At 42.8% G+C, this 9,622-nt stretch overlaps 1 pseudogene; it reads right to left on the bottom strand.

The window, feature by feature from the left end:
- Positions 1-1,558: 1,558 nt before the first annotated feature.
- LOC112227366 overlaps positions 1,559-9,622 on the bottom strand; it is a 41,814-nt pseudogene continuing 33,750 nt past the window's right edge.

Below are 9,622 nucleotides of genomic sequence, written 5' to 3'. Positions count from 1 at the left end.
AAAGTAGAAATGGAAGGGGAGGAATATAGATGTAGGTGGTGGAGAACAGTGCAGCAGGGGTAGCAGAGAACAGTGTTAGGGCCGTCCTCCATAGCGTGACAGAGCAGAACACAGCTGTCAGGAGGTGTGGAAAGGCCTCCCTGGTGTTCTCAGCTGTGAAAACAGTTAACAAGCCCCTCACACACACACTCATGACATACTAGCTAACTCACAAACAGCAACACACACAAACATACAGTCATCACATAGTAGCTCTCCCTCTCTCAAAACACACACACACACACCATAATAGATGCATTGTTGGTTTTATTGCACTTCAAAGAGTACCAGATGATAGATGAGTAAATTACTTCAGAAATTCTCGTTGGCACAAATTGTAAACAATGTAGCATTACGTAAATGCAGTTGAGAAATTAAGTGTCTCCCTGATATAGTTTTTTATCAATGTACAATGACCCTGTTTTATCTCAAGTTAAGGTTCCGATTATCTCTCGATTTAAGTGACCTTGATATACATACAGTTGAAGTCGGAAGTTTACATACACCTTAGCTAAATACATTTAAACTCAGTTTTTCACCATTCCTGACATTTAATCCTAGTAAAAATTCCCTGTTTTAGGTCAGTTAGGATCAACATTTTATTTTAAGAATGTGAAATGTCAGAATAATAGTAGAGAATGATTTATTTCAGCTTTGATTTATTTCATCACATTCCCAGTGGGTCAGAAGTTTACATACACTCAATTAGTATTTGGTAGCATTGCCTTTAAATTGTTTAACGTGGATCAAACATCTCAGGTAGCCTTCCACAAGCTTCCCACAATAAGTTGGGTGAATTTTGGCCCATTTCTCATGACAAAGCTGGTGTAACTGAGTCAGGTTTGTAGGCCTCCTTGCTCGCACATGCTTTTTCAATTCTGCACACAAATTTTCTATAGGATTGAGGTCAGGGCTTTGTGATGGCCACTCTAATACCTTGACTTTGTTGTCCTTAAGCCATTTTGCCACAACTTTGGAAGTATGCTTGGGGTCATTAACCATTTGGAAGACCCATTTGCGACCAAGCTTTAACTGATCTCTTGAGATGTTACTTCAATATATCCACATCATTTCCTCATGATGCCATCTATTTTGTGAAGTGCACCAGTCCCTCGTGCAGCAAAGCCCCCCCACAACATGATGCTGCCACCCCTGTGCTTCACCGTTGGGATGGTGTTCTTCATCTTGCAAGCATCCCCCTTTTTCCACCAAACATAACAATGGTCATTATTACCAAACAGTTATATTTTTGTTTCATCAGACCAGAGGACATTTCTCCAAAAAGTATAATATTTGTCCCCATATGCAGTTACAAACCGTAGTCTGGCTTATTTCCTGCGGTTTTGGAGCAGTGGCTTCTTCCTTGCTGAGCGGTCTTTCAGGTTATGTCGATATAGGATTCGTTTTACTGTGGATATAAATACTTTTGTACCTGTTTCCTCCAGCATCTTCACAAGGTTCTTTGCTGTTGTTCTGGGATTGATTTGCACGATAAGATTACATTTCAAACTTTTGTAATTTAGCAGATGCTCTTATCGAGACTTACAAATAGTGCATTCATCTTAAGATAGCTAGGTGAGACAACTACAGTCCTAGTAAGTACATTTTCCTTCAATAAAGTAGTTATCAGTGAAGTATGGGGAAACTTGTTCCACCATTTGGGTTCCAGGACAGAGAAGAGTTTTGACTTGGCTGAGTGGGAGCTAACCCCCTGTAGAGGTGGGAGGGACAAGAGACCAGAGATGGTAGAACAGAGTCCTCAGGTTGGGGTGTAGGTTTTGAGCATAGCCTGAAGTTAGGGAAGGGGCAGTTTCCATTGCAGCTCCATAGGTAAGCACCAGGGTCTTGAAGCAGTACTGAGCTTCGACTGGAAGTCAGTGGAGTACTGTATGCGGGGGATTGGAGTGACATGGGAGAACTTGGGGAGGTTGAACACCAGGCAGGCTGTGGCATTGTAGATAAGTTGCAGGGGTTTGATGGATGGCACATGCGAGTAGAACGGCTAACAGAGAGTTGCAGTAGTCCAGATGGGAGATGACAAGGGCCTGGATTAGGACCTGTGCCGCTTCCTCTGTGAGGAAAGGTCGTACTCTACAGACTTTGTAGAGCATGAGCCTGCAGGAACGAGTCACTGCTTTGATGTAAGTACAGAACGACAGGGTATCATCCATGGTCACACCAAGGTTCTTTCCACTCTTGGAAGGGGACAGCGTGGAGTTGTCAACCATGATGGAGAATCTTTAGAGCAGGCAGGCCTTACCCGGGAGGAAGAGCAGCTCAGTTTTGTCGAGGTTGAGCTTAAGGTGGTAGGTAGACTGACATCCAAGCTGAGATGTCTTCCAGGCATGCAGAGATGCGTGACGCAGAAGGGGGGAAGGAGAAAAGTACTTGAGTCCGCATAGCAGTGATAGGAGATATCATCAGGATATGATGGTGCCGAGTGACTTGTGTGTATAGAGAGAAGAGAAGAGGGCCTGGACCTGATCCCTGGGGGACACCAGTAGTGAGAGTATGTGGTGCAGACACAGATCCCCCGCCACACCACTTGGTAGGAGCGACCTGCCAGGTAGGATGCAATCCAGGATTGTGCAGATCCTGAGATGCACAGCCCTGAGAGGGTGGGGAGGAGGATCTGATAATTTGCAGTATCGAAGGCAGCAGATAATCTAGGAGGATGACAACAGAGGAGAGAGAGTCCGCTTTGGCAGTGCAGAACTGTCTCAGTTGTTTACTGCATAAGATCAGGTGAAGACATTTTTTACAACACATACTGTAGTAAAGTCATTATCTTTACGAGCATGCAGTAAACACTGAAAATGTAAACGTCATTACTGCCACTGTAGCTAATCTCCTTTCCTTTAACATGCAATTGTTTGCACTTCTTTCCGGGAATGATGAAGTTGTTTTTATGACTGGTAGATGACTGGTAGTGAGTCCTTGGAGATAAAAAGTACAGTATTTCAAAATACATTTGTTTCTCAATATGATAGAAGGTGCACTACATGACCAAAAGTATGTGGACACCTGCTCGTCAAACATCTCATTCCAAAATCATGGACATTAAAAGGGAGTTGGTCTCCCCTTTGCTGCTGTAATAGCCTCCACTCTTCTGGGAAGGCTTTCCACTAGATGTTGGAACATTGTTGCAGGGACTTGCTTTCAGCCACAAGAACATTAGTGAGGTCAGGCACTGATGTTGGGCAATTAGGCCTCGCTTGCAGTCGGCGTTCCAATTCATACCAAAAATGTGTTCCATGGCATTGAGATCAGGGCTCTGTGCATTCCAGTCAAGTTCCAATGTTGACAAACTATTTCTGTATGGACCTTGCTTTGTGCATGGGGCATTGTCATGCTGAAACAGCAAAGGGCCTTCCCAAAACTGTTGCCACAAATTTGGAAGCAAAAAGTCGTCTAGAATGTTATTGTATGCTGCAGCGTTAAGATTTCCCTTCCCTATAACTAATGGGCCTAGTCCGAGCCATTAAACAGCCCCAGACCACAATTCATCCTCCACCAAACTTTACAGTTGGCACTATGCTTCGGGTCAGGTAGCGTTCTTCTGGCATCTGCCAAATCCAGATTCGTCCATCGGACTGCCAGATGGTGAAGAGTGATTCATCACTCCAGAGAACATATTTCCACTGCTCCAGAGTCCAATGGCGGCGAGCTTTACACCACTCCAGCCGATGCTTGGCAGTGTGCATGGTGATCTCATTCATGGAAGGGGGGTTCTATGTGTTGATAATCTTGGTGAGTTGGTGACATTATTGGATAGAGATTGAAAAGTGAGAGTTGAGCATTTAAAAAATATTATTCATTTCAAATTAGTTAGAGAAGAAGGTAGATTACACATTGTTTTCTTGGTTTTATAACTTTATTTTTGTGTCCAGTTAGTGCAATTTATTTAAATTTGCCTTGCTAACTTCAGGAACAAGTACTGTTAGCAATAGCTAACTAATTAGCTAACCAGCTCGAGTGTGCACCTTAATCAAATGTTGTTGACTTTTTGCTGAACCCCTTTCGTTCTCTGGGGTACACGGAAATGGTGCGAATTAAAACCGAAGATCTACCTGAGATCAGTTTCATGAAGAAAGATGAAAAGGTGAGGGCATTCAATACCTATTGGTATCAAAAGTATAGCTGGTTAACAGGGAGCCTTTCATCAATCCGCCTGTATTTTTGGAAAGTCTGAGCCTTGGGCAAAAGAGGGGTACAGTGACCTGAAGAACATCGATCATTCAGCTAAACGGCAAAACAAAAGCAGGGAGCATATTAGATTCATGCTTCTGGGGAAAAGCCGCATCGATCACGACGAAGGTCTGCATATTCAAAATGCGCAACACAACGAGAAATTAAGAAGAAACAGGGATGTTCTCAAGCAGCTTATCAATATCACTGAGTTTTGGGGCATGCGATAATTGGCTTTTAGAGGGCACAATGAGAGGGAATGTTCCGCTAACTAACAAGTGCAACCACAAGGAGCTTATAGTGGTAATTGCACGTTACGATGCTTTACTTGCTGAACATATGGAACTTTCTACTGTCTTTGCTGGGATCATTTAGAATGATTTGATAGCTTACATCGCATTATCCTTTTAAATATTTGATAGCTTCCATTGCTCCATCTTAAAAGATGTGATAGCTTTCATCGCATCATCCAGTAGGCTTTCCCCTTTCCTCCGGTATTTATTTAGCAAAGATGATAACACATAATCACTCTGAACAGACACAATCAAAATTGTGACACAATAAATGAATAAATGTTGCAGCAGCCTAGGCTACACCTAAACATCGAGATTTGACCTGCTGTATGGGATGAAAACTAGACCATTTTTCAGTCTGATCAACGTCTGTAGGCTACAAATAATAGCAGCTGCATACAGCCTATGTGCGCTGTCCATTTGGTCAGGGTAACTAATTGGTAATGTTATGTAGTTGTAGTCCATTTGTGTGTCTGGAGAGAATGTGAATGTGGTCAAATGAGTTTTTTATTCAGAATTGGGCTGGCTAGGCTGCCTATACGTTTTCAATCCAACATATTTAACTGGAATGAATCAGTTAACATAATATTGATGACAGATGTAAGTACATTTTTTACAAGGCCTGCAGTTGCATAGGCCTGCATGATGCAAACATGCATAAAGCAAGCTCAGCCCTGTGAGTTCTATTGTCTATCAGTTGTCTCTGTGTCTGGGTAGTGTCATCCCCGACCTAATCTAGTCTAAATATAATTCATATGAACAAGTATAAGGTTGCTGCAGTTTGATAGTTTTTTTCTCCGTTTTTGAAAACCATGTGACCTGATTAGGGACCTTATAGGGTCCAGAGTTTTCCTAGTTAGGTAAACAGATAAGAAACAACTCTGTGCCCCAGGGGGTAAAATTTGCCCCCCCAACTCTGGTTGCCACCAGTCTGCTTGCCGTTGTCAGTTATCGTCAGGTATGTGGATGATCAGGGCTTTATTCAGGAACGTTTCTTGGGCTACTTTGATGAGTCAAGTGGGCGAGATGCACAGTCTTTGTCTGACTTCATGGACAAACTCGTTGTTCAAACCTACGATGGCGTAGCTGTAATGGAATGTATCTGCTATTTGTATTTCCAGCTAAGTCCCCTCCTGTTCCCTGATTTAAGAAGTGATCTCCACTCCACTACCATTGTCAACTCTCTTCTGACATGAACTGAAGCCACGTCTCATGTGCCCGCTCATCCACGGTTACATTTAATGTTTCCTCTCCAAGCACTGTGAGCACCCCTATCAATTTTCTCTCATTACTGCATGTAGAGTCAATCAAATGCGCAAACACAATCACATTATTACACATCAAGGATTTTACTCCTTGCTTGGACTAAACTCATTCTTAGCTATTTTGTCTAACTGTGTAATGTGTTATGTTATTGTTTTTTGTCTTCCCAGTCAAATCCTGCCCTGCACTGAAGTCAAGCCTCTGAACACCTCGACTCATGCCTCATACCCTCTTTCAGTCACTGCTGTGATCCCTTCCCAAAACAGTGTAAATAGCCCTCTCATTCCCCATAATATTGTACTTTATTAAATGCTTTAGGTTAAAATAATTAATCTTTGATGATTTTTGAAACACTGTAACATGCCCGTGCGTTCCACACCTATACCGTGGGTCTCCCATCCTCCTCGTTTTACAAGTCACCAGCCTCCACTGGTTGAAAGTCACTGAGCTCTTCAGTAAGGCAATTCTACTGCCTATGTTTGTCTATGGAAATTGCATGCCTGTGTGCTTAATTTTATTCACCTGTCAGCAACGGGTGTGGCTGAAATAGCCGAATCTACTCATTTGAAGGGGTGCATGTATTCACCATGCAAATGTACTAATAAACAGGCACGCTGTATGAATTGGGGTCTATGCCATTAGTTTATTTTTTTTTGTACTGGCACTGACACAGACCTCTACGAATGGAAAGCTATCCACTGAAACATAAGGAATACTTCCTGATTTTTAGGGAAAGACGTACAGTACCAGTCAAACATTTTCTACAATGAAGAAAATAGTAAAAAGAAAGAATAACCCTTTAATGAGTAGGTGTGTTCAAACTTTTGACTGATACTGTACATTCTGTCAGTGCTGGATCACACCTTTTACATAACATTCAGACATCAAACTAGGCCATTTCACCCACTCAGGATGACATCATAAAAGGGCAGGGAATTGGATATATTCCATTGTTACATTCAATGGTTGTAAAACATGTAAACACAATACACACCTCACCTATTCAAGTTATGTTGACTTCAAACCCAAACCGTTTTTACATCAGTTAGACTTTCCTTAAATATAACAGTTAAAAGGATCTTAACAAAAACACGAATGAAAGAACAAAAGTCTCCTGTCCTTGTCCCACTTTTGCAAGCCTGGACGAAGTTACAGAGCATTCGGGAAGTATTCAGACCCCTTGACTTTTTCCAAAGTTTGTTGCGTTACGGCCTTATTCTAAAATGTATTACATTGTTATTTTTCCATTCATCATATCTACAAAAAATACCCCATAATGACATGGGGAAAAAAATAAGATTTTCTTTTTGCAAATGTATTAAAAAAAATTCTACGGAAATATCACGTTTACATAACTATTCAGAGCATTTACTCAGTTTTGTGAAAAACCTTTGGCAGCGATTGCAGCCTTGAGTCTTATTGGGTATGATGATACAAGCTTGGCACACCTGTATTTGGGGAGTTTCTCCCATTCTTCTCTGCAGATGTTTTATTTAATTTTTTATTTCATCTTTATTTAACCAGGTAAACCAGTTGGGAACAAGTTCTCATTGACAACTGCGACCTGGCCAAGACAAAGCAAAGCAGTGTGACATGAACAACAACACGGAGTTACACATGGAATAAACAAACGTAGAGTCAATTACACAATAGAGTGTGTGCAAATGAGGAAAGATTTGGGAGGTAAGGCAATAAATAGGCCATAGTTGCTAATAATTACAATATAGCAATTAAACACTGGAGTGATAGATGTGCAGAAGATGAATGTGCAAGTAGAGATACTGGGGTGCAAAGGAGATAAAAAAACAATAAGGGGATGAGGTAGTTGGATGGGCTATTTACAGATGGGCTATGTACAGGTGCAATGATCTGTAAGCTGCTCTGACAGCTGATGCTTAAATTTAGTGAGGGAGATATGAGCCTCCAGCTTCAGTTATTTTTGCAATTCTTTCCAGTCATTGGCAGCAGAGAATTGGAAGGAAAGCCGGCCAAAGAGGAATTGGCTTTGGGGGTGACCAGTGAAATATACCTGCTGGAGAGCGTGCTACGGGTGGGTGCTGCTATGGTGACCAGTGAGCTGAGATAAGGCGGGGCTTTACCTAGCAAAGACTTATAGATGACCTGGAGCCAGTGGGTTTGGCGATGAATATAAAGCGAGGGCCAGCCAACAAGAGCATACAGGTCGCAGTGGTGGGTAGTATATGGGGCTTTGGTGACAAAACGGATGGCACTGTGATAGACTGCATCCAATTTGCTGAGTAGAGTGTTGAAGGCTATTTTGTAAATGACATCGCCGAAGTCAAGGATCGGTAGGATAATCAGTTTTACAAGGATATGTTTGGCAGCATGAGTAAAGGATGCTTTGTTGCGAAATCGAAAGCCGATTCTAGATTTAATTTTGGATTGGAGTTGCTTAATATAAGTCTGGAAAGAGAGTTTACAGTCTAACCAGACACCTAGGTATTTGTAGTTGTCCTCATGTTCTAAGTCAGAACCGTCCAGAGTAGTGATGCTGGATGGGCGGGCAGGTGCAGGCAGCGATCAGTTGAATAGCATGCATTTAGTTTTACTTGCATTTAAGAGCAGTTGGAGGCCACGGAAGGAGAGTTGTATGGCATTGAAGCTTGCCTGGAGGTTAGTTAACACAGTGTCCAAAGAAGGGCCGGAGGTATACAGAATGGTGTCGTCTGCGTAGAGGTAGATCAGAGAATCACCAGCAGCAAGAGCGACAACAGTGATGTATACAGAGAAAAGAGTCAGCCCGAGAATTGAACCCTGTGGCACCCCCTTCAAGACTGTCAGACTTCTGGACAACAGGCCCTCCGATTTGACAAACTGAACTCTGTCTGCGAAGTAGTTGGTGAATCAGGCGTGGAAGTCATTTGAGATACCAAGGCTGTTGAGTTTGCCAATAAGAATGTGGTGATTGACAGAGTCAAAAGCCTTGGCCAGGGCGATGAGTACGGCTGCACAGTATTGTCTTTTATCAATGGCGGTTATGATATTGTTTAGGACCTTGAGCGTGGCTGAGGTGCACCCATGACCAGCTTGGAAACCAGATAGCATAGCGGAGAAGGTACTGTGGGATTCTAAATGGTCAGTGATCTGTTTGTTAACTTGGCAGGGTAGGATAGATTTAGGTCTGTAACACTTTGGGTCTAGAGTGTCTCCCCCTTTGAAGAGGGGGATGCCTGCGGCAGCTTTCCAATCTTTGGGGATCTCAGACGATACGAAAGAGAGGTTGAACAGGCTAGTAATAGGGGTTGCAACAATTGCTGCGGATAATTTTAAAAGAGTGAGGGCCCAGATTGTCTAGCCCAGCTGATTTGTAGGGGTCCAGATTTAGCAGCTCTTTCAGAACATCAGCTATCTGGATTTGGGTGAAGAAGAAATGAGGGAGGCTTGGGCAAGTTGCTGTGGTGGGTACAGAGCTGTTGACCTGGGTAGGGGTAGCCAGGTGGAAAGCATGGCCAGCCGTAGAAAAATGCTTATTGAAATTCTCAATTACTGTGGATTTGTCGGTGGTGACAGTGTTTCCTAGCCTCAGTGCAGTGGGCAGGTGGGAGGTGGTGCTCTTATTCTCCATGGACTCCATGGACTCCATGGACAGTGTCCCAGAATTTTTGTAGTGTGTGCTACAGGATGCAAATTTCTATTTGTAAAAGCTAGCCTTTGCATTCCTAACTGCCTGTGTATATTGGTTCCTAACTTCCCTGAACATTTGCATATCGCGGGGGCTATTTGATGCTAATGCAGTACGCCACAGGATGTTTTTGTGCTGGTCAAGGGCAGATCCTCTCAAGCTCTTACAGGTTGGATGGGGAGGTCTTTTTTTATTT

This window comes from Oncorhynchus tshawytscha, linkage group LG28, assembly GCF_018296145.1.
Source record: "Oncorhynchus tshawytscha isolate Ot180627B linkage group LG28, Otsh_v2.0, whole genome shotgun sequence".
NCBI classification, from domain to species: Eukaryota; Metazoa; Chordata; class Actinopteri; order Salmoniformes; family Salmonidae; genus Oncorhynchus; species Oncorhynchus tshawytscha.
The sequence above is the reverse complement of the archived record's forward strand: the minus strand, read 5'-3'. Positions and strand labels throughout refer to the sequence as shown.